This window comes from Anoplophora glabripennis, unplaced genomic scaffold, assembly GCF_000390285.2.
Source record: "Anoplophora glabripennis isolate ALB-LARVAE unplaced genomic scaffold, Agla_2.0 scaffold583, whole genome shotgun sequence".
Taxonomy (NCBI): Eukaryota; Metazoa; Arthropoda; class Insecta; order Coleoptera; family Cerambycidae; genus Anoplophora; species Anoplophora glabripennis.
Window position 1 is genome coordinate 82,351 of NW_019416688.1, and position 25,593 is coordinate 107,943.

Genomic DNA, 25,593 nt, shown 5'->3' on the forward strand with positions numbered 1-25,593 from the left:
AACAATGACAAACTGTTACGTTTACACTTGAGATAATGCGATTGCTGATTGTTTCTCGTGAAAAATTACACCAATCACAGCCAGAGGCTTTGTAATTTAAAGACAATGCTAATGAACAATTATATACAATTCTACGAACGTTTGCACAAAAATTATTGTTGAGAACATGTATAGCGATCTTTCCTGTGCACCAATCGTAAAATTACCATGTCTAAGTGGACGAATAATTCTCCTGTGACATTTATGTGCTATAAAGGCACGTATTATGAAAAATTTTTGACATTCATTTTAAGGTTATAGTATGCCTTAAGGGTGATACATAAAACAGATTGTGTATAATTTTTCCATTTTTACGACTGTCCGGAAACCAAATATGGAATTAATATGTCATTTGCTTGTTAATATATAAAGTTACTGGGGTATTATAGGCGGTAAAAATATTATATTAGTTAGTCAAGTCAATATTATCTGACTGATCCATTAAAACAGCATGATGGATTATTTAAATGTTCTCCACTTCGTAGGGTAAAAACCATAGTCACCGTTTTCAACTTGTTCAAACTCAAGTTATTATAAGCAAACCAATCACTTGCCCTTGACTGAATTTAAGGTGATTTCTCTGTTAATAAAACTGTTCTTTATTTCTATAGGTTATATTAGTATCGTCAGCAAATAACACACTATTAATATTTCCATCTAAAGAAATTGGAAAGTCGTTTATGTAAATTAAAAATCGCAGAGGACCCAATACTGAGCCCTGGGGCACACCATGAATAGTATTCTTTAAACCAGACTTAACACCGTTGTATTGAACATATTGAACTCTATCATTTAAATAGGATTCCGCTAATTTTGTACTTTCTCCTGAGAAACCATAAAAATATAATTTATTTATAAGGATATTATGCAACACACAAACTCACTATCCTCAAAATCAACATTTATAATTGATGTTAAATAATCAATGGCCAAAGTAGTTGATAAGTTATTTCGAAAGCCATATTGATGACAGTTAAAAAGTTTATTTGATTCAAAATAAGTTACAATTTGGACATTCAATATATTCTCGAATATTTTAGCCTGCACAGTCACAACATAAATAGGTGTGTAGTTCGATGGATCATTGACATTATCTGTTTTATGTATCGGGACGACTTTCGATATTTTAAGACATTGTGGAAAAGTATTATCATTGATGGAATAATTAATTAGATAAGTGACAGGAATTAATATACTGCTAGTTATACCTTTCAGAATTTTGGATGACCAATTGTAAGCATCCATTGATATTTTGTTTTTTAGATTACCAACGACATTAGCAATTTCCCATGGAGAGACATTCGAAAAAGAAAATATATTTAAGGGTGTAAATTGTTGTAAATAAGTGTTAAAGTTTTTATTGTTGGATGGTAACCCCTTAATTATAATGTCAGCAGCATTTATAAAGTAATCATTAAATTATTGGCAAGTTCCGTAGGCTTTGCTGAAGATGGTAACAATTTATTTGCAATTGGAATTTTGTTTTGTATAGAATCCTCTACATATTATGTCTCCGCTACCGTACTAGAACTCCACCCTCCATGGTAATTTAATGGTGGTAATATCGGCCCCGGCGTCGGCTAACAGAGTTGTATAAGTTTCCGGATGAGGCAAGTTGAGATAAATTGCTATTTCTTTTGGCACATTCCTTATTTGGCCTAACCACTTGGTTAACACATTTTTCCTGACATAGGTACTTCACAAAAAATCTTCGACTTTTGTTCTGGACTTGAAATTATAAAACATCTCGGAGTATGTGATTTGGAATCGGGAATTCTTATAATAATAATGTATCTTTGTCTTCTATATCATCGATCGTTATCTTTAGTAGCTCATCTCTTCTCAAAGCTCCACAAATAACAATTATTAAAATGACCTGAAAATTTGTCCAAAATTAGTTAAGTCGATCGATTTACATTAACTGGAATTAACTTTTTCCAATAGAAATCTTTTATCTCGTGTTTCTTGTAAAAAATCTCTCAATTTCCTCTTTCGTTAAAATTCTTGACTTTTTCGGACGGTATCCAACTGATTTGCTTTTAATATTTGTGTGTATTTCATTGTTGTTTGTGCGTGAGTGTGTGACACTAATCATAGAATATATGTTTTTTAATAAGAAATAGCACTCTGTATTGACGTAGCACACAGATCATATTTCGGGTAATGTAATATAAAATTTCCCGATCCAAATCGAGTACCAACTTAAAATGTTATCGACACGTCGACAGCAGCAACTTCAACACTATTTCCCAAGTTCCTGCAATAATATCCCTGCTAATAATCTCGCTTCCGATGTCAGGTCGCGTCAAATTTTCCATATTGCCACAATGCTCATACAGAAGTATCACAGAAGTTTAAGTTTCACTGCAGATGTTACAGTTGCTCCCACCCTCATTATTTATGCGGCAGTAAAAGCATTTTGTTTTAATTTTGGTATTTCCTGCAACCCTTGCGATGTTCTGTTTCGTGGATTTAATAGACCTCTATTTTACGACGGATAAAACGTGGTGTGCTGTAAGCACATTTACTAATTAGACTACCTTCTGCAATCATGATTTTATTTACTTTAAAGGTGTTTCTCCTTAAACCAAAATTCAAGCTCAAAAATCTTGTAGGTGAACAAAACTGCTAATAGTACACAAGTAGAATATATACACTGTGTCCCAAAATGACGGAACAAAATTCATATTTTTTTTTCCAGTTGAAATTTAAAAAATCTGAAACGGGTCAATTAGTAAATTGAAATTGTCCCTTTTCTGCAATATTTTCAATTTTTTTCAAAAAACATGAATTTTGTTTCATCATTTTGGGACACGGTGTATATTGTTGTGTAGTGGTAATTGATTTTTGGTTGTTTAATTAATGAAAAAGTTGTAAAATATATGTGGATAAACTAATTAAATTTTATTTTTGAAATGTAACAAATTTATTTTAATTAAGGAGGTATATCGGGTTTATTCAAATGCACAGATGTACTTGAAATTGAAATTTATATAGCGTATTACCCAGTGCTCCCTCTGTGCGTCATATTTTTTTGAAATTTTTTTTGTATCTAGATTTTGAGATAGTGTTGTTGAAAGTTGTTCATTTTAACATAGGTTTATATGGCGAAGATGGACGGTGCGGCTCTTTTTTGCCCATAACTGAGAAAAAATGTAGAAATTGTGAAATATTATCTTATTTTTGATGTAAAACTAATGTAACTTTTGAACATAGTACATCTGTACTAATTAGAAACAGAAACCAATAATTGAATTTCTGTCTGACTTGAGGATCATTGAACATTAATAAAAACGAAATTGATTTCAAACATATACATTTTTCCTAAATCCCATGTACATTGTTATCAACAATAAATTATCCACAACAGATGATTTTTTGTAATGTTTTTAAAAAACTAGATTAATTTAAAAAGACTAGGAAGCTGTGATATATTTTTTGGAATAAAAAATACAGTTGATAAATCCTTTTAATATGGTTTATAAAAACATGGTAATCATTACCCAGCAATATTTAGGGTTACATAAAGTTTTCTTTACTTGATTAATATAATTAGTAATACTTGAGATAAAAGCATTTGTACGGAATAACAAAGGAACATAAATATTTCTCAGCAAACTTTATATCTAAAAATTTAGTTATAGTTGCAAAACTTTTGTAACATTACTAAAATAGAGATTAAAAACACGAACAGTGAGTAATAATGTAATTTCTATCACAGAACCTTCAAAATTGCATCCAACATTTTCTTTGACTTGGATGAGAGATGGGCGCGAGTGTCATTTAATTTCTTTAGAACTAAATTAACATAATTCTCGTTGTTTTACCAGTTCACATGATTTACGGATTTTAAATAAAGGATACAAATCTTCGCGAGGATAATACGATATATTTGCTATATATAATAATTATATTGTACAGACTGGTCCATTTTCGATGGGAATTCAGGATATTTCAGAAACTACTAAAGATATGATAAATGTGACACCACGTTCTCGAGCTCGATTTTCATGGCAAACTCGACTGTCAGATCGGAAATTTGCTTCATTTGTTTCTGAGTTACAGGGCGTTTCTCATTATTGTGACACTTTTTAACTTGTCTGTATCTCAGCTGTTAAATAAGTTAGAGTTAAAGTAAAAACTGCTCAAGACTAATTCTTTGGCGTAGAATTGAATGCCGGTATTAGATTTTTAGTAGATCTTAAGATTTAGGAGTTATGACCCAAAGTTATATTTTTTTAAATGGAAATCGTAGCTAACCATGGCCTAAAAAATAGAGATTTTTTCCGCTTTTCAGCAATATATCACATGCTATAATTATTTTTACAAACACGGGAGATACGGGGTGTTTCATATATAAATTATATTTTTTTTCCTTTTTAATATGACCGGCTATGAAAATACAGATAAAACTATAATTCTTACTTTTACAAAAGTCATATCTGTTGTAAAAATATGACATTTTAAATGCACAACATATACTCGTGTGATAATATAATACTAACGAAATTTTAGGAGACAGGTGGATAGGAACAAACGGACCGATCAGATAGGTTACCTGATTTGAGTCAGTTGGACTTTTTCCTTTGAGGTTTTCTAAAAGACATTATATTTAAAATTCCCTTTAATAATATTTCAAATACCTATACATTTAATGAATGCTACCCGAAACGTTGCCAGAAGATGCGTGAAATGTGTGACAGTTGAGGGATGGCAATTTGAACATTTAGCTATCATTTTTGAAAGTTTTAATAAAAATTTGTCTTTTCTTATCTGTAATATATATTTTAAATAAACGTCATATTTTTACAACAGATATGAGATTTGTAAAAGTAAGAATTATAGTTATGTATGTATTTTCATAGCCAGCCATGTTAAAATGTAAAAAAGGATCGAATTTATATATAAAACACCCCGTATCTTCTGTGTTTGGAAAAATAACTATAGCATGTGGTATATTGCTGAAAAGCAAAAAAAAATCTCCATTTTTTAGGTCATAACCAGCTACGATTTCCATTTAAAAAATTATAACTTTGGGTCATAACTCCGGAATCTTAAGACCTACTAAAAATCTAATACCGGCATTCAATTTTACGCAAAAGAATTAGTCTTGAGCAGTTTTCACTTTAACTCTAACTTATTCAACAGCTGAAATACAGACATGTTAAAAAGTGTCACAATAACGAGAAACGCCCTGTAACTCAAAAACAAATGAAGATAGCAAATTTCTGATTTTACAGTCGAGTTTGCCATGAAAATCAAGCTCGAGAACGTGGTGTCAGATATATCATACCTTTAGTAGTTTCTGATATACCCTGAAATCCCATCGAAAATGGACCAGCCTGTACATAGTTTACATACAATACATTTTTGAACGCGTACGCATCTTTACCCGAATTTGACGCGCAATATCTCCGATGTCCGAGGTCTGTAGGTTCGCAGTGTGTACAACTGCTAGTCAATTATTAGCGTTGTTGCCACATCTACATAGTCTTTATGCGTTCATTAAATATAATTTAAAACTACTTAAATATGATATTTTTATGTTGTTAATTAGTCAATATGTATACTATCTGCATATGAGTAGATTTCTTTGCTATATAGATAATGTTTATCGCAAATAATTTCAATAGAATTTAATTTTTTCAAATTGGCAGCGGGCTTTAGTCCCATAAGAAAATCATAGGACCCCCCTGCGCTCCTCACTTCCCTCGGACCACGATGTACCTCCTTAAGAGCTCCGAAATTATATTTATCTTTTTTTTAATTTTTTATTTATACTTAAATACTAAAATTTCCCCCTTATTTTTGTTTAAAGCGATTTATGATTTTGTGTAATTAGTTGATTGGTGATTAGTTGACGACTTATTTCTAACTGTTGCACATACAAATTTAGATTAAATGTTCTAACATCGGCAACATTACATAGCCACTTGATTTATGCTAGAGTAAAGTCAGCGGTTCTCAACAAATTTGCTATTAAAAATCAGGCATGTTTATTTTAAGTTTGACTTTTTTTATTTCTCCAACAAAACTATTCATTATTTGTTCAATACAGTAAACAATGTCACTGTTTAATCTATGTTTAAGGTCATCCTGTATATACGGGCCCGAAGGAACCGCTCATACTCGAAATACTTAGTTCAATTGTGGCTTGTAATGAATAAGAGAAGTTGTGGCTGAAATATGAAGTAATAACGGCCCGAGTACCTCCACGGACGAATTATTGTAAAGCTTGTACGTAATGATTGTGTAATCCCGCTGCAACTCGCAGACGTTCATACTCCGGTGTCGCCGGGGTCTCTTGTCTCTTAATTTGATTTAAGTGTTTTATTAAAACCACTACCTTACCCCTCGAAAACTTGAGATCGGCTTTTATACGGGAGATGAATATTCATCGCTACGTTCCAACGGAGTCGGTGAGACAATGAAAGCTTTTTCAGCCCTTAATGTTCAACTAACGCTCTAATGAAAACGTTTGTTAGACGTAAATTTTTCATCTCCTTGGCACATTGTTCCCCCGAAAAACTGTTTACCCCATTGAAAAGGGATTCGACAATGGGATAATGTCACATTCAAACGTTATTTGTGTTTATGACGTGCACAAACAAGTGCTCAGTAATAATTCGTACTGTGGCAGTGATAAAAGACATTTTGCACAATGTATTCTTCGTTCGACAAATATTACATTGTCTTATTTTATTCAAAGTTGCAACCTTAAAAAAAGCTGTACGCCCTAGAGATTTTTCCAACTAAGGACATTGCCCAAGTTTACTTGGGAAAAGCACTTGTACACTGTGTAGGTACACTAATGTTTCTTCTAATATCCTTTTCGAGAAAACAATGAACACTATAATTTTCAAGGCGCTAACACATGCGTCCATATTTATTTGAAAAAAACACCTGTGCACTCTGTACACTAGTGTTCAAGTAATCTTGCTTTCACGTGAGGTAAAGAAAACTATATCTAATTATCAAATTTATCAATAATTTTCAAGGTAGTAACATATTTATTTAGAAAAGGAACTTGTGTACACCATACACTAGTGTTTTTTTTCTACTAATCTTGCATTTGTGTAAATTTCTCGAAACCTATCTAGAATTTTCAAGGCACTGACGTATTCACGTAAATGTACTTGAAAAAAATGCTAATGCGCTATGTACACTAATGCCTTTCTAACAGAATTTTCGAGAAATATACCGAAAACTATAATTTTCAAGGCGACAACACATGCATGCATGTTTATTTGAAAAAAGTACTTGTACACTTTATGCACTAGTGTTTTTTCAACTAAACTCGCATTCGTGTAAATTTAACGAAAATTATCGATAATTTTATAAGCATTCACGAAAGCACGTGTACAAATTAGTGTTCAATTAATCTTGCTTTCACGTGCGAGAACTATATCTAATTATCAAATTTATCAATAATATTCAAGGCAGTAACATATTTACTTGGAAAAGGCACTCGTGTACACCATACACTAGTGTTCTTTTTTCACTAATCTTGCATTTGCGTGAATTTCACGAAACCTATCTAGAATTTTCAAAGCACTGATGTATTCAGGTAAATGTACTTGGAAAAAGCACTAGTGCACCCTGTACACTAGTGTTTTACAACTAATTCTACATCCGCGTAAATTAAAGTAAACTATCTATAATTATCAAAGTACTAACACATAATATGTTACTCAAACTAAACTCGTATTTGCACAAATTTGCACTGACAGTTATACACTATGTACACTAGTGCAAATTCCAAATAAATATGAGTTCCTCAAAACCACCTTAAAGCTATCCAAAATTAGCATTGTATTAACCTACTAACTATAGCTTACGAGGAAAACTCACTAATACACTGTTCTTTAAAACTTGCAAAAATTAACATTGTAATAGTCTATACACTAATGTACTCTATGTACTAGTGTACTCTATACACTAGTATAGTTAATACACCAGTGTACTTTACACACTAGTGGGCTTTATACACTGGTGTACTTTATATACTAGTGTTTTTTTCAACTAAACTTGAATAACCTACATGCACTAGCGCAAAGTTCAAATAAACATGAGTTCTTAAAAACTGCCTTAAATCATCCAAAAATTAACATTATAATAGTCTATACACTAATGTACTCTATGTATTAGTGTATTCTATACACTAGTATACTTTATACACTAATGTACTTTACACACTAGTGTGCTTTATACACTAGTGTACTTTGTACACATTAGTGTGTGGTTTTTTTTTCAAGTAAACTTGCACACACTACATGCACCAGTGCAAAGTTAAAATAAATATAAGTTCTTAAAAACTTAACATTGTAATAGTCTATACACTAATGTACTATATGCATTAGTGTATTCTCTGCACTAGTATACTTTTTACACTAATGTACTTTACACAATAGTGTGCTTTATACACTAGTGTACTTTGTATACTAGTGTTTTTTTTTCAACTAAACTTCCACACACTACATGCACTAGTGCAAAGTACAAATAAATGAGTTCTTAAAAACTTCATTAAAACTTACAAAAAATTAATATTGTAATAATCTATACATTAATGTACTCTATATACTAGTGTACTCTATACACTAATGTACTTTATACACTAGTGTACTTTATACACGGGTGTGCTTTATGTACACATTAATAGAAGTTTACTTTATAATAATAATCATGGCACTAATTAGTTTTGCAACATTGAGAAAAGCACTAATGCACTCTACATATACACCAGTGTATTTTCCACTACACTTACATTCATTACAGTGGATATAAATTTAAAAAAAAATAATAATTAATCACAAATTTATTTCATCTAATCAATTGTATTCTAAATGTTTTTCTGCATACGAAAACTCTTTGAGCAGTATAAACTGTTCGGACAAGAAGCTATCTTACAAATTAGTAAAATTTTATGGCTATTCATATTTCACTCTCCGGTTCTAACGAGGGCGAGATCCGAAAGAATAGGCTGATTTATTAAAGGCTAGTACACGTAAATTAAGCGTTAAGTAGGCTATGAGGAGAATAGAGGATCGCGGCCTCGTAAAGTTAGAACAATGCTCGCCCCATTCTGGTTGCCCGGTTTCGCCGTAAAACTTTTCCAGTTAATGTCGGGCGGACGGGGTAAGTATTCCTATACTTTTTATGAAGGATACACGGAGTGGAATACCTGCAGTTCGTATTTACACAGCCCCGGGCCGCGACGCTGGATGGGAACGTGTATTTACGACTCCATGTAGCTTCCGTCTCTGTATTGACATACTTTATTTTATATTCAAACGTGATATTATATCCGGTCGTTAATTTCAGTACTGGCGCATGTCTCGGGTTCGGCCTTGGAAGAAATCCGGTTTGATGTTGGCCGTCATTAAAATTCCTTTTAATCAAGAATTTTAAATAAAAAGTATATGTAATTTTTCTGAAATCGCACGTGAAATACACTTACGTCTTAATTATTTAAACCAGAATTTTAAATTTTTTTCTTGTTGGTAGCAGTTTTTGTTAATTATAAGGTTGCGGACAATCGGGCCCCACGTTGGGCGCCTTGTCGTCCTCCACCATATTCTCTTGACGTTTCGGATATTCAGGCCCCACATAGAGTGCCACATCGTCTTCCATCATCATTTCTTTCCCTATGGAGATTAATTCTAGTGTTCTAAAAACTTGTGCAGGCCTACTGTAAGTGCTTACGAATTTGGAAGCTTCTGAACGGTTTTTGTATTTCACTAGTGAAAATTTAGTCGCTAGTGGCTAAATTTTGATTTTAATGACTAAAAACCAACCAGTTAAACAGCTACAAAACTACAACCACCCATGAACAAAGTAAATTTCTAACTTTAAGCCATCCACTATAATAACTTTGTTTTATTTTAGCTCTAACATTGTGTAACTTCTAAACTTTTAGTAACTGGACACAGGTTTATAATGCAAACTTGCAACATTACCGAAGAGAAAAAAATATAAAAACAGAGCAGACATTGAAAGCAAACGCCGCAGTAGGAAATAGAATTCTCGTTATGTTTTGTGGCGTGTTTCTCCATAAATTCTTGAGCAATATTACTTGTATCAACTATGCAAATAAGAACATTAAACGTCCATAAAACTAAGTTTTCTCGAATGCGATCCCTGATTTACATTTACTGCTCTTGTATTACTACATATTTAATGAGTAAAGTAATTTGTTCTACCGTAGGTACAGTAATACTGGAAGTATTTAAGATAACGCTGATTACTAAATATCACGTAAAAACTAGTCTCCCTTTTTTTAATGTATTTATAATATAAATAAGCAGAAATGAGTTTTTATTGTAGTTGCTCGAAAAATATTCCACAGGGTGTTAGTGGAAGTTATTTTGCAGATTTAGAGACTAACTCAATTATCAAAAATTAGACATTTCAGCATGAATTTATAGTCACGTAATCTGAATATGATTTAAATGGATTTTTCACGTGTCTTTGATAAAATACCAATACATAAATTATTGTGTAAGCTGGAATACAATGGAGTACGTGGAAAATTACTATCATTGATAGAATCTTTTCTTAGTAATAGGCAATTTACAATCCTGGTTGGTAACTGTCACTCTGAGAAACAATATGTTTTAATAGGTGTGCCCCAGGGGCCAGTGCTGGGTCCTCTTTTATTTCTGGTTTATGTATCTGACCCTATAAGGACCCGTACATCTGGATGGCTTTCCTATGTCAACAACTTGAAGCTCTTCTCATCACCTTTGATTTTACAAAATGACCTTGACGACATTAATCGTTGTACTGTACAACCATCACAAAGTCATTGTAGTGGAATATCCACATATCCAAAATTTATGTGATTTATAGATTTTTCCGTTTGTAATGTATATTAGAAGAGCTTGCAAATTGAACTAAATATGAACAGGTGTCTTTCAAACGATCAAATCTTCGTGCCATCTTAGAATATACAGGCTGTCTCATAATTAGCTGCCAACCCTGAACAGGCCGATTCTATGATCAAAACTAAGTAAAAAAGTTCATATGAACATGGGTCCGGAAATGCTTCCTAAGGGCACAGGGACCCATTGAAGAGGGAGGAATGGAAATCATTTTTTTGCAATATCTCTCAATCGCGTTGTGATAAATGAATGAAATTTGGTATACACAGCTAAATTTCGATGAGCAATTTGATGGACTAATCCATTTATTTCCACAAGGTCCATTGGGGTGGGGTACGTGGGGGCCCTTGGTACTTTGCGTGTGTAACTTTTTCATCTTTGACTTTTTAACAAATTGGACAGCAAATTCCGTTTTCCCGAACTGTTTTACGTTAAAAAGGTACTCTTGTTTCAAATCGTTATCTTTAACGGTTTCTGAGAAAATCGCTCTTGAATTAAAAAATTTTTGTTTAAATTGAATCTAATTTTAATAAAAAAAATAATATAAAATTAAATTAAATAAAAATTAATCCTTTAAATGAAAAAGAGAGGAAAGGAAAATTATTATTATTATTTTATGTTTCAATTACTATGAAATTGACCAAAGTGGGATTAATTCAAGAGCGATTTTCTCAGAAACCGTTAAAGATAACGATTTGAAACAAGAGTACCTTTTTAACGTAAAACAGTTCGGGAAAACGGAATTTGCTGTCCAATTTGTTAAAAAGTCAAAGATGAAAAAGTTACAGACGCAAAGTACCAAGGGCCCCCCCGTACCCACCCCAATGGACCTTGTGGAAATATATGGATTAGTCCATCAAATTGCTCATCAAAATTTAGCTGTGTATACCAAATTTCATTCATTTATCACAACGCGATTGAGAGATATTGCAAAAAAATGATTTCCACTCCTACCTCTTCAATGGGTCCCTGTGCCCTTAGGAAGCATTTCCGGACCCATGTTCATATGAACTCTTTTACTTAGTTTTGATCATAGAATCGGCCTGTTCAGGGTTGGCAGCTAATTATGAGACACCCTGTATACAAATCGAATTTAATTTCCAATTTTTGCAAACGCAATAAAGATAAGCACAAAATAAATTGCTGCATTGTTACAAATAAAAGGTTATGTAGCATTTGGTATAAACCTTGGCGAATTTAAATATAAAATGCAGTGTTGAAGTTAGCACGGTCATAAATGGAACATATCTTCTGTATTTTATAAAACCGTTTTACCAAAGTCACGGTATAAGCAAAATATATTCTTAAACGCGGTATCACCTCAAGCAAAATGCATTTTTATCCAACTCCACATTCTATTTTGTCAGGACGCCGCATAAGAATGAGGCTCCCATTTAGAAATACTCTGGATACGTATTTATTTGACAAAAACAAATAAATATTCAATTGTACTAGAATATCTTATACAGTGTTTCATGAGATGAAAAAAAATGATGGGATATTCGATGAATCCAAACAAACAGCATAATGTAAAAAAGAAATAAAGAAAATTATCGTTACTTTTAAAAATTACAGAATATACCTCACTTAGTGGTAAAAATTACTTGCTATTTCATTTTGTAACCTCTCCTCACCAAATTTGTTTACGACGTCAATGGTGTCGGGTTCAAATCGCTGCGCCAATATTGACCAAGACAATAATGAAAACAGAATTCTGGTTTGCGACAATCATTTCGGGTGCAGTCGCCTGACTTCAACGTTGACAAACTGTTTGCATCCGCCCCGGTGAAAGCGTAAATATTGACGGTAAATAACGAACGCGTTTCGAAAGTGGCGCGAAATTTAAAAATAAATCCATCTGCTTTATTTTGCTGAAGTTGAACGAATGATTCTTGGAAACTCATGCACTGCATTGAGAATATGCATGTTTTTAAAAGAAATTTCTATTTATTTAAAGAATTGAATGTCGCGTTGGTATTTAGCAAAATTCGGAAACTACAGTACTGGAGATAGAGCATATACAGGGTGGCCAATTGAAAACGAAACAGTCATTTTCAGAAACTTCGTCAAGATTGTAGAAAAACGCTCAGACCCGTCGATTTTAGATTAAAGGGGGACAGTCTTTGCTGGTATTTTTGACTCCGCCACTTTCACCCCCAAGCATCACCCCAAAATATTTAATTGGCATTGAGGGTTGAGTAATATTTCTTTTGAAAGCTCTTACAATTCTCTTTACAACAGACTTTAAATTTTATAATTCCGCCCAGTACTTATTAAGAATTTTGATTTTAAAGTTGAAACTTCTGTACAAACAATTAGTAACGGTAAAAATGTCAGTCATTCCAGTTAAATACGCCGATGGTATAAATTTAGTATTTCTTGCGTTACATTGTTTTTTGGCGAATTGTTATCACTCTAGTAAAAAACACAATTGTAAAAAACAGAAATTAATGCTATACACACACAATGAACGTAAAATTAGTGAATTCCAAATTATTTTCTAGTATTATTTGGAAGCGTTGGTTGGTAGTTTATTTAATTGGGTTTTTGAAAATTAAACACTATGGTTTATTCCATTGCGGAAAGGGTAGGTATAATTTCGCTTTACTTCATGAATAAATCTGCGAATAGAACAGCTCAGCTATTTAATGAACAACATCAAGATCGACATGTCAGGAGGAAGTATGTTCTAGAGTTAGTTAAAAAATTTCAAGAGACAGGGAACGTAGCCAAACGAGAAATTGAAAAAACTATAGTTAATGAAGCTAGTGAAGTTGCAGTTTTGGGTCAAGTTCATCTTGACCCTACATTAAGTACGAGGCAGCTAGCATCTGTGTCTGGGATCAATCGAACTAGCATACAAACCATTTTGAAGAAGAATAGATTCCATCCATACAAAATACATTTAGTCCAGGAACTTCATGAGGATGATTATGACCGCCGTTTGCAATTTTGCGAAATAATGAGTGAGCGAGCAGGGAATGATCCACAGTTCCTTTTTAACATCTGTTTTTCTAACGAATGCTGTTTTTTCTTGAACGGGACGGTAAATCGTCACAATTGCCGCTCTTGGTCCGATTCAAACCCAAGAGTTTTTCACGAGGTGCATACACAGCAACCGGAAAAATTAAATGTATGGGCTGAAATTTTCGGTGACCGGCTGGTGGGTCTTTTTTTTCTACCTGGTAATTTGACTGGTCAAAAGTATTTGCAATTACTGGAAAAGCTATTGACCCTGCCTTGACTGATATTATTGAAAATGTTCCAGAGTATGATGAAGATCATTTGATTTTTCAACAGGACGGTGCTCCTCCGCATTATGCGTTAATCGTCCGTCAGTATTTGGACCAACGTTTTCTACGGAATTGCATTGGGAGTAGAGGCAGCATTGAGTGACCTCCACGATCACCGGATTTATCGCCCCTTGATTTCTTTTTGTGGGGATACCTAAAGAGTAAAATCTATAAAACACAGCCAGCGTCGCTGGAAGATTTGCGTCAAAGAATCAGCAACAAATGTCGTCGAATCAATCCGGAAATGCTTCGGAATGTGCGCGAACTTGTATGGAAGCGGGCGGTCATCAGTTTGAACATTTAATCAACTAAGTAGTAAGCAAGTAAACATAATTTAAATTTTAAAGTGTATTGGGCGGAATTATAAAATTTAAAGTCTGTTGTAAAGAGAATTGTAAGAGCTTTCCACCAACCAACCCCCAATGCCATTTAAATATTTTGGGGTGATGCTCACCCTTGCTTGGGGATGAAAGTGGCGGAGTAAAAAATACCAGCAAAGAATGTCCCCCTTTAATCTAAAATCGACGGGTCTGAGCGTTTTTCTACAATCTTGACGCAGTTCTTGAAACTGGCTCTGTTTCGTTCTCATTTGGCCACTCTGTATAATTATTATGGCACGATATTCTTTCCCGACTTCATTACCGTCTTGGACCGAAATTCGTACTGTGCTACTCAGTATTATCCCGACGCAACTGAAGTACGTGGATAAAATAAACAATCACTTGATACAATTTAATAATTTTCTTTTATTGGGGAGGTTTTGCAGCAACGAGGCTTTATCTTTTGAATAATGTATCCATTGGAGCGAAACGACAACAAATGAAACGGCGTCCTCCGGTATTTGTTGTTTGTTAATCCGGCTATTACATTGCGTTGGCCTTTTGTTGGCCGTATTTACAGTTTAAGCATTGAATTTTTCAAATAATCCCCTTCGGAACGGCATTAATCATCATTTATTATCTCGCATTTCTCCTTGATTACGACTGATACGAGTAAAGTGCTCCCGTATAAAAAGAAACACAATAAAAATCCAAGTAAGATATTTCAGGATTAAGATATCAATCAATCCTTTAAGGACGAGGGTATGAGGTCTCACGAAAACCTGCTGTTCCGCACCGCTGCGCCCCCTAGCGGTGCCTCGCACAAAGCCAACTATATAAATAACGGCTACTTTACCTGAAATGTATGGATTTTCCGAAAATTGATGGCACGTCGCTGTAAATTGATTTATTCGCCTCTTTGTTTCTGAACGAGGATTTTAATACTTCGTCGATCTTATAAGCGTGATGATTTGTGTGGATGATTTGTATTTTCACAGTATCCATCTTTAAAAACGATATAATTTTTAAAAATGACGTATGGGCGTTCTATGACGTATGCTTCTATGAACTTGATGCTTTTCAATTTTCTGGTTTGGTTTGAAACTACCCTATTGCAGTAGATGTACCGTCGAAACAATAATCAGTCAATAAATATATGAAAATGGTCGAAACCAAATTTCAGAACTTTTAGAAAATCGGCAGAATTCATCAAAATAGTTATTATAAAGGCACCGAATATTTCTAAAACCTTTGAAATATCTCAAAATTACATTAAAATACTTTGAAAAGCTAAAAATCCTTTAAAAACTTAAAAACTTAATTAGTTGTTCATTGTAATACTTCAAAACCAAGACTTACTGAATTTTACAGATTTGAAAGCATCATGGATTTTGTTTCAGAAAAATGCAGGACAGAATTCTAGGTCTATTTTTTGTCTCTTGTAAGAATCGGTTCATCGGGGGACACTATACATATACGTAAAATAACAAGGGACCAAAGTATGACCCTTGGGGTACTCCCGAAATTACTAGTGAAAGATCTGAAGAATATTGACTATTCTGACAGTTCTGTTTGTAAGATATAACTGATATCAAAGAAGTAAATCCCACGTACACCAACTACAGCAATTTATGTAAATGGCTTATACACTGTAAACAAACAATAATAAATAATAAAGGTTCGAAGTGAATTCATTGAGTGTTTAAATTCTTCACGTAAACTCATATTTGGTGCACTTGTACCTAAATCAGAGCAAGTATCCCCATTACCGAGTGAGCTTAAATGTATATTAATTTCGAGTAATTTTAATTGCTTCTATAATCTCGACCACAGTTGATAGAGGACCGTTAGATGCTCCAGAAAAGCGTGATCGCCAGGAGAACAGGCCTTAGCGGCGGCGACGGGTCTCAGCTGGAGGGTCTCAGCCAGGACAGGAGGAGGCCCCGCGAAGTGAATTAATTTCAACAACGTATATCCTAATTAATCTTTTATGAGTGATTTTTTTTCCACTCAATATTTAGTTATCAAAAACCGAGTCTGAGTAAAAAATGACTCACTAACAGTTAAATTTAAATCATATTAGAGAAAGTCGGTTCTAAATTGGTTTTATATACTCAGAATAGAGTCAAAAGTCACTCAATTGATAGTTAGCAGTAACTCGGATTTGAGTAAAGCTCATTCATTTCTGATGCAATAGTTTCACTCAGTTGTACTCATACTAAATTGGTACATTATCAAGTAAAATTGACTGAAATTTGAGTTAAATTTTTTTACAGTGTACCTATAATTTACGCTTAATATTACGAAGAATATATTCTGCATATATAAAGAGATTACTATCTATCGGTTTTTTTTTTCGTAAATCCGTGTTCTATTTTAAGTAAATTTAAAATTTCATGGTACGAAATAAGCTTCGTTTTCGAGATACACAGTGTTTAATTTTAATTTTTTAATTTATTTTTCTTAATTATTTCAGAGTTTTAAAGATATCGACTTGAAAGTTGATGAATGTATTTTATTTAGAAATATTGACAGCAACCTACTAGATAATGTGTCAATAGAAATTAAAAATACACAACTTGCAATAAAGTATGTTTAATTTTTCCTCAAAAACGATGCATCCTACGAAAGAGATTGAAGGGACCAGTTTCATTCAGAATTGATGGAGGATTTCTAAAAAATATCTAAACGGGAGAACGTCAGTGGCGTACCATTTTTTTTAGAAAAGATTGTGGCATTCTCGCACGAACGCCACTGGTGCAAGTACAAATATCCGGATCACCCCAAAAAATGCAGATTTATCTCTCCAAAGCGTTTTTCAAACATCTAGTCAATATATTTAAAACTCTTTAAAATAATTAATAAAATAAATAAAAAATTTAAATTTAAACACCCCTAAAATATTTCGCACTTATTTACAAACACCCTGTATATAATTTTGTTGTATTAATATTTATTAATTCCATACAAGGGAGGCTACCTACCTGATGAAACAATTCAAAGCAGAATGTGTAAACAAAATGAACTCTTTGTAGTAGCTGTTTTGTACCAGTCTGTTTTTGTCAAAGGTAATGAGAGAACAACGAAAATACAAATTACCAGATACCTATGTGGTTATGTTATTTAACTATATAGGTATACCATCTTTAGCTTTTATTTTGGTTAATTATTTATTACTAGATATTTACTGGATATTTGGGGAACAATATCACCAATTAGTTTGTAGGGGACAAAGCTATACACAATTAATTTGCAGTTAAATAAATAAAAATATTTTTGCCCAACATTTTATTATACAGGGTGATTCACAACTTATTAAAAATAATTTGGGAATAGATGCGGCATGAGAAATGGAGTCAATATTGTAAAAAAAAAATTGTAAAATCCTTATAGTTTCTGAGAAAAAAATTATTGAATTTATAGCACATTAAACCACTACATAGCTGGACAACTGTAGTTTCTAGCGCCATTCGCAATACGCGTGGAGAGCCATGTGACTCCTAATACTGAAATCCGTCGTTGCGGTAGTTTTTACCTGTTATCTGTGGTATTTACATCAGTTTTTTAGTAGTTAGTGTCAAAAATGGCTTGCGTGTATAGCAACTCAGAGTTGATGGATATCGTTTTAATTTATGGTGAAGCAAGACAACATTTGTATTATGGTGAAGTATTTGTGTTATGGTGAAGCAAGACATCATTTGTGTTAGTTCGTAGAAAGTGAGTAAGACGGACCCAAATGTGTTTACACGTGAGTGGATAAAATTTTGAACAATTGCTGTTGCAGCATCGGGTATGTCAAATGATTTTATTATTTAAAAACACAAATTAATTTTATTAATTAATAAAGGCAAAAGCAGTTGAATTTGCCGATATAAAATAGGTGCGATAAAATTCTATTTACATATTTCTTTCCTTGCGAAAGTTTTTGTCCGTTTTTATCACACCGCCATGCCGGTCGCATTGTGCGAGGTCAGGTTTTACAGTGGACCAGTTTCCAGTGCCGTGCAGAAGTGTATTTTTAAATCATTTTCGAACTGCCCTTTTTGATTTTTTCTTTACAAAATTGTATTTGTAAGGGTCCCCTGTACATACAGAATTTTTTTTTTTGATAAGTTCTGAATCACCTTGTATAATATAACTGTACATCTTAGTAAATTAAAATAATCTTCACTTTACAATAATTTTCTCGAAAATCGTTGCTTTTGGATACATGTTATAGTAAAACTTTTTGGACAAAATGATTCAAAGAACCGACTGTCAAATTTACGAAAATTATATATTCTATAAAGAATTTCGGTGAAATCTAATATACTTAAATACTTAACAAAATATATTTCATTTATGCAGAAATAATAAAATAAGATTAATTAATTGTTCTATATCGTAACCAATGATCACAATTTTGTTTTTCTTCTCTTTCTTTTATGATATAATCGAAATTTTCAAAATTATTTCTAAATTTGAGGAAAGCAAAAAATTAATTTCGAAATTAAATGACAAAAAATGTAATATTTAGTTAGTATAAGTACAAAATGATAAAAATGTTTAAACAAAAAATTGTGTCACTTAGATATGGGCACATTATGATTTTGAAAAAAAAAACAACAATTCTTGACTTAGATATTTATAACTATGTTATAAATTCACGGTAATATTTATCTGTGTGGACGAATTCTGACAAACTAGAACCCATAATGGAAAATGCATTTAGTTCAAGACGATATATTTAAGAATTCCTTCCGGGTTATATGTGATGTAGATATTGTAGAAAAGTGCATGAAAAGTATATCCAATATATTTCGTTTATGGTTGCGCCGACCCCGTTATATCCACTACACAGCGCAATTTAAACTTTTAACTGAACTAAATTATCATGGGTTCTATAAAAACTGATTGCTCGACCGTTTCTGGCTGGGTATACAATGGCGGCGAGTCTATCAAGTAAATTTCTGTGCACGATTATTTTCTTTACATAGTGACAGTACAGAAAATGAAAAATAGAAAATAGAAAACATCAGACAGCGCCAGTAAAAAGGATGCAGAATACGAAAAAAATCAGAGGAAATATAAATATGTGTAAATATTCAGTATTTTTACAAAATTAATTAAACAAACCGCGGCAAAAAAATCAGTTTTAAAACAATATTTTAATTTAAAGAAGTAAAATATTATATAATGTAGCAAATAATTCTTACGGAATTAAAACGCTAAGTTTTTATAGAGAGTGATAATGAAAAACTTTGATGGTGAACAAATCAATATACAGGGTGTTAAAAAAAGAGTGTAAAATATTTAAGGAGGTATAGTATGAACCAAAATAAGCAGAAAAGTCTCAATAAACATGGGTTTGCAAAGTAACGGTTGCGGAGATATGGAATGTTCTATGTTTTTTAGCCCCGTTTTTTATTTTGCAAAAACGTTGTGTACCTTCTTATAATAGTTGGTTGATGTTTAGTGAAATAAACAGTACGTATTTGACAGTTGTTCTCAGTGCACAAGTTTTCTTTCGCTATGGCTGGTTACTCTAACGCAGAATTAACAGACATGCATTTCATGTATGGTCGTGCTAATGGGAACGCCACCGAAGCGCGACGTCTTTATGTTGACGCTTATCCAAATCGCCAGATTCCTTCACAACGCATGTTTGGAAGAATTCACCAAAGATTGCGTGATACCGGTTCCTTGAGCAAACAGTGCCATTTATCCGGAAGACCAAGGTCGGTATCCACTCCTAGAGCAGAAGAAGAAATTCTAGCACTGGTAGAGCAGAATCCAGGTACGAGTGTGCGGAGAATATCAGCCGAGGTAGGAATTAGTGGTCCTCTTGTTTGGAGAATCCTTCACGAGCAACTGCTTTATCCATACCATGTGCAACGAGTACAGGCCTTAAATCCAATAAATGATCATCAAGCACGTTTGGTTTTTTGCCGCTGGTTTCTACGTCATGATGCTGAAGACCCTCGTTTTCTTGCAAACATTCTTTTTACTGATGAGGCCGGGTTCACAAGAAATGGAGTGTTTAATTTTCACAATACGCATATTTGGGCCGACGAAAATCCTCATGCTCTAATAGAATCTGGACATCAGGCACGTTTTTCATTAAACATTTGGATGGGTATTGTAGGTGACAGGTTTCTAGGTCCTGTTGTTTTACCAAACCGATTAACAGGCGCTGCTTACCTCAACTTTCTGCAGAACACACTGTATGAGTTTTTGGAAGACATTCCTTTGAATCAGAGGCAACAAATGTGGTTCCAGCATGATGGTGCTCCAGCTCATTTTTCCATGGCCGTTAGAGAGCATTTACACCAAACTTTTCCACATAGATGGGTAGGAAGGGCCGGACCTGTTTTATGGCCTCCAAGATCGCCTGATCTGAACCCTCTAGATTTCTTTGTTTGGGGATATTTGAAGACATTAGTGTATGGTACTCCTGTAAATAGCCTGGAAGAGCTGCAGCTACGGATTAATCAAAAGTGTCAAGAAATCCAAACCAAGGAGGGTGTTTTCGAAAGAGTTCGAATATCGTTGAGACGAAGATGTCGTGCCTGCTTGGAAATGGACGGAGGGCACTTTGAACATCTTCTGTAACTTTGTTTTTTGTTTGTTAAAAGCTTCCTTTGTCGGTTTATTCCTAATAAAATAAAATGTTTGAAAAACGAATAGTGGTCCATATCTCCGCAACCGTTACTTTGCGGACCCATGTTTATTAAGACTTTTCTGCTTATTTTGGTTCATACTATTACCTCCTGAAATATTTTATACTCTTTTTTTAACACCCTGTATAAACTTTTTATGAAGTAATTTTAAATAATCTGGGAAAAAAATTTTCTTGAGTACTGATGTACATTGTGTTTAAAATTATATTTCTATCAAAAACTTCCTCTAGTTTTTTTATTTTTTGTTAAATGAATAATGTTAGAATTACTTTTTATTTATGTCAATAAAATATATTTCTGGGACTTTTTATTGATTTGCGATGTAGATTCCGCCATTAAAGTGTAGCAGAATATTTTATTAATACCCTGTATAAAGCTTTAATACGTGTGAAAACCACAAATAGGTTTCCTCGCATAAAAAATCCAATCCAATAATTTTACATTCCTCTTGTCGCAAGAACATACGCAAAATAAAAAGTTCCCCCATTTCCCTTTTTCTCTTGATTCGTCGTAGGATGCCACGCTATTTCTTGCGCTGTTTTTTCCACATTTTTTACCACACCTTTGGTGTCCGTTTGGAACTAATGAAATTGTATTAGTTTTTCTATTAGTTATTTACAAAACAAGAAGTACGCAATATATTTAGTTTACTTTGGGTACTTACCAGCAACAACAATAAATTACAGGGCATGTAATAGTATCTGAAGGATCATAATTGTAATAAAACTTCTGATTAAACCATAATACCACTTTTTATTAATACTATTACGGTCATTATCTAGAAGACAGTTAATAGGTACACAAAAATTATGTAACTACCATCATAAACGGTTTTATGGTATTAAATGAGACGTAACAGCTGTAATTAAGTTTTTTTAATATATAGTATAATGTAAAACATGTAATTTATAATGCCAGTTTGCCTTTTTAAATGTACTCAAACAATAATTTGCCTTCTTTATGACATAGGTGATTATGTCATTTATATTTCTTTATAGATCAATTTTGTATCGTTGTTTCAATAAGCTTAATGTTTTCTAACGCAACCTTTTGACAGATCAGAGTGTGAATTATAAGTTCTACTAAACCTGTACAGTTTTCGTCGGTGCCTGATGTTTTATTAAAATTTTACCCGTTCATATTAAAAGCTGTGACATGATTTAAATCGCGTTAAAAATCCTTTTATTGCCATTCGCTTAGCTGATGTAGCCATATGACGGGTTCCCCGAGCAATTGATGGTTTAAATTTAAAAGAGACAAAGTTAAACCGGCTAAAACTTTGTTAGACGCGGAATTTCAAAGGGCGGGGGAATTGAAACGTACGAGTCTATCAAAGGGATGTCAAATATGTTTTCATCAGTTTTCCTTCTTGCATGGGAACTTAATTTCTTTTAGAATTGCATAAATTTGTAATCTATAACCGACAACAATTAGCAGTGGTGAAAAAACTAATTTAACGTTATGTACAAATTTAAATTTTGTCGTGCATTGTGACGTCATTTGGTGTGACCGCTATCAAAAATTAATTTTGTTAAATAACCTGAGAAGGTCTTATTAGGTCGATAAAGAATAGATATAAATTATACAAAATATCTCGTCTGTAACATCTCATGATATTGCATTAAAACGAAATTTTATTTCATATAGAAATCACTTAAATAGTATGTTAAAACGAAAATCAAATTTGTTCAAAATATTTGTGGAATACAATTAATATAAAAATGTGTAGGTAATAAAAAATGAACGGGCAAAATATTGAAATAATTTATTTCTTAAAGAAAAAAAATAAATCAAATTTTATATCGGCATATTCTACTGCTTTTTCCAGTATTGTTATTATCAATTAGCAATATTAATCTGTGGTTTTAATTAATAAAATTTGACACACCTGATGTTACAACAACGGTTAAAAATTTATGCATCGATGTGTAAACATTTGGGCACGTTTTATCCAGTTTCTAGGAATTAACGGAAATGTTGTCTTACTTCACAGTAACACAAATGTTTCATCATAACACAAATGTTGTCTTGCTTCACTATAAATTAAAACGATATGCATCAGCTCCGAGTTGCTATACACGTAAGCCATATTTGACACTCGAAAAACTAATGTAGACACTGTCGCAAAAACGTTAATACTAAAATCGGATTTCAGCATTCGGAATCGCTTGAGGGACGTGGAGAGAGAGCGGATTGCTACAGCGCACAACGCGAAGGACACTAAAGAAGGACACTTTGTATATCTAAGGAAATGATAACTCTTATTAATAAATGTACTGAAACTGGCAAATTTTCATCAGAATTCAAATCAGCTGTAATCAAGCCGTTATATAAAAATGGAGCTAAAAAAATAATAAGTTGTCTGTATTTCAATATTTTCTAAAAATGTTTAAAAAGTTAAAAAAATTGGTATCCAGGAGTATTTATTAAACCACAAAATTTTATCAGATAATTAGTTTAGTTTTCGAAAAGGAAAATCGACCGAGTTTAATATAAATGATAGTGCATTTAATAGAAAAAATGTATTTTGCATTAGATTAAAGTAAACCATCAATAGGTCTGTTTGTAGATGTCGTTAAGGCTTTCGATACTGTTGATCATGGACAGTTATTAGAGGTTTTGCAAGATTTGGAGTTTATAGGTACCGCTTATGCCGCTTACAGTACTGTGGTCAGTTATTTGGCACCGTAAACAATTTGTACAGTTGGATGGTGTCATTAGAGAATAGCGACTTGTGAAGTTCTCCAAGAAACTCTTTTGGGGTCTATACTGCCTACAAACTATATAAATAGCTTATTTTAATAATTGAATACTACTGTATCAATAGTAAGTTATGGTTAACCGCACAGTTTTATTTTTTTATAAAAGAGGTACTTAGGATAACTTAAAAAGCGTAAATTAAACAAAAACACATATTTGTCTATAGCATGTCATGTATCAACTTCACCAGACGTTAATAAATGAAGTAAAAATAATGGAAACAAAATTGAAAATTTAGCAACTGAGAAAGTAAGATATTTGGAAATATACATACTTTCATCTTTAAATCTGAAATATATAAAGAATAGGTATAATTACCTCAATTTAAATTTATTTATTTTGCTCTTGTGGAATCCCGCATGGTTTATCGTATTCTAGTATGGGGTGGAATATCAACTAAGTATCTAAAAAAGATTTGTACAGTGCAAAAATACATTTTAAATATTAAATTAAATTGAATCTGAAGTTTTTGATGCCAGATAAACATTTTTTTAATGCATTTTGTTGGATATTGCCACAAGCACAGTGATATTCTACAATCAATAGATCATAATTATAAAACTAGAAACTAAACTAAGAAAAATAAAAAACAATAAAGTTGCAAAAAAGAATTTACCAAAGGCGTTATATTTATTGCATGTTAATCTTACATTATCATTAAAATCAATATGGTCACCCTACAAATTAAAAAAATATATCTACTAATAGATTCAAGTTCATAATCTCTTGATACAATAATAGTTTTGAATTGTACATCACAAATAATATACTTGTTACTTAACTAGTAATTTAAAAAAAAGGTTATTCAAAAGTCCCGGTACGACAGAAAAACTTTCGAATATAGAATTTTGGGAAAAAATGTTTCAGACAAAAGTGTAAGGATTTTTCCCAGGCTATCTGATGGTGACCTTGGATTTGACCTTGACTTTGACCTTCAAGGTCATTTGAAGGTCAAATTAAGTTTTTTAAATGGAAACCCCTATTTTTTATTGCGGATTTGGAAAGAGCAGGAAATTTTACTTCCACACATGGTCTTGACCATGACTTTGACAATGACCTTCAAGGTCAAATGCGGGTCGACTTCCAAAAGTCCCGGTACGGCAGAACTTTCAAAGAATGCATTTTGGGAAAAAATGTTTCAGACAAAAGTGTACGGATTTTTCCTTGGCTATCTGATGGTGACCTTGGATGTGACCTTGACTTTGACCTTCAAGGTCATTTGAAGGTCAAATTAAGTTTTTTAAATGGAAACACCTATCTTTTATTTCGGATTTGGAAAGAGCAGGAAATTTTACTTCCAAACATGGTCTTGACCATGACTTTGACAATGACCTTCAAGATCAAATGTGGGTCGACTTCCAAAAGTCCCGGTACGGCAGAACTTTCTAAGAATGCATTTTGGGAAAAAATGTTTCATACAAAAGTGTAAGGATTTTTCCCTGGCTATCTGATGGTGACCTTGGATTTGACCTTGACTTTGACCTTCAAGGTCATTTGAAGGTCAAATTAATTTTTTTAAATTGGAGGCCCTATTTTTTTATTGCGAATTTGGAAAGAGCAAGGTCTTTGTCAAAGTCATGGCCAAGACCATATTTGGACGTAAAATTTCCTGCTCTTTTCAAATCCGGAAAAAATAAGGGTT

At 32.9% G+C, this 25,593-nt stretch overlaps 1 protein-coding gene across 1 annotated transcript in view; it reads left to right on the forward strand.

The window, feature by feature from the left end:
• LOC108910267 (nephrin) overlaps nucleotides 1-25,593 on the forward strand; it is a gene marked incomplete at its 3' end in the record, with an annotated part of 234,410 nt that overhangs the window by 21,357 nt on the left and 187,460 nt on the right. The window lies entirely within an intron of this gene.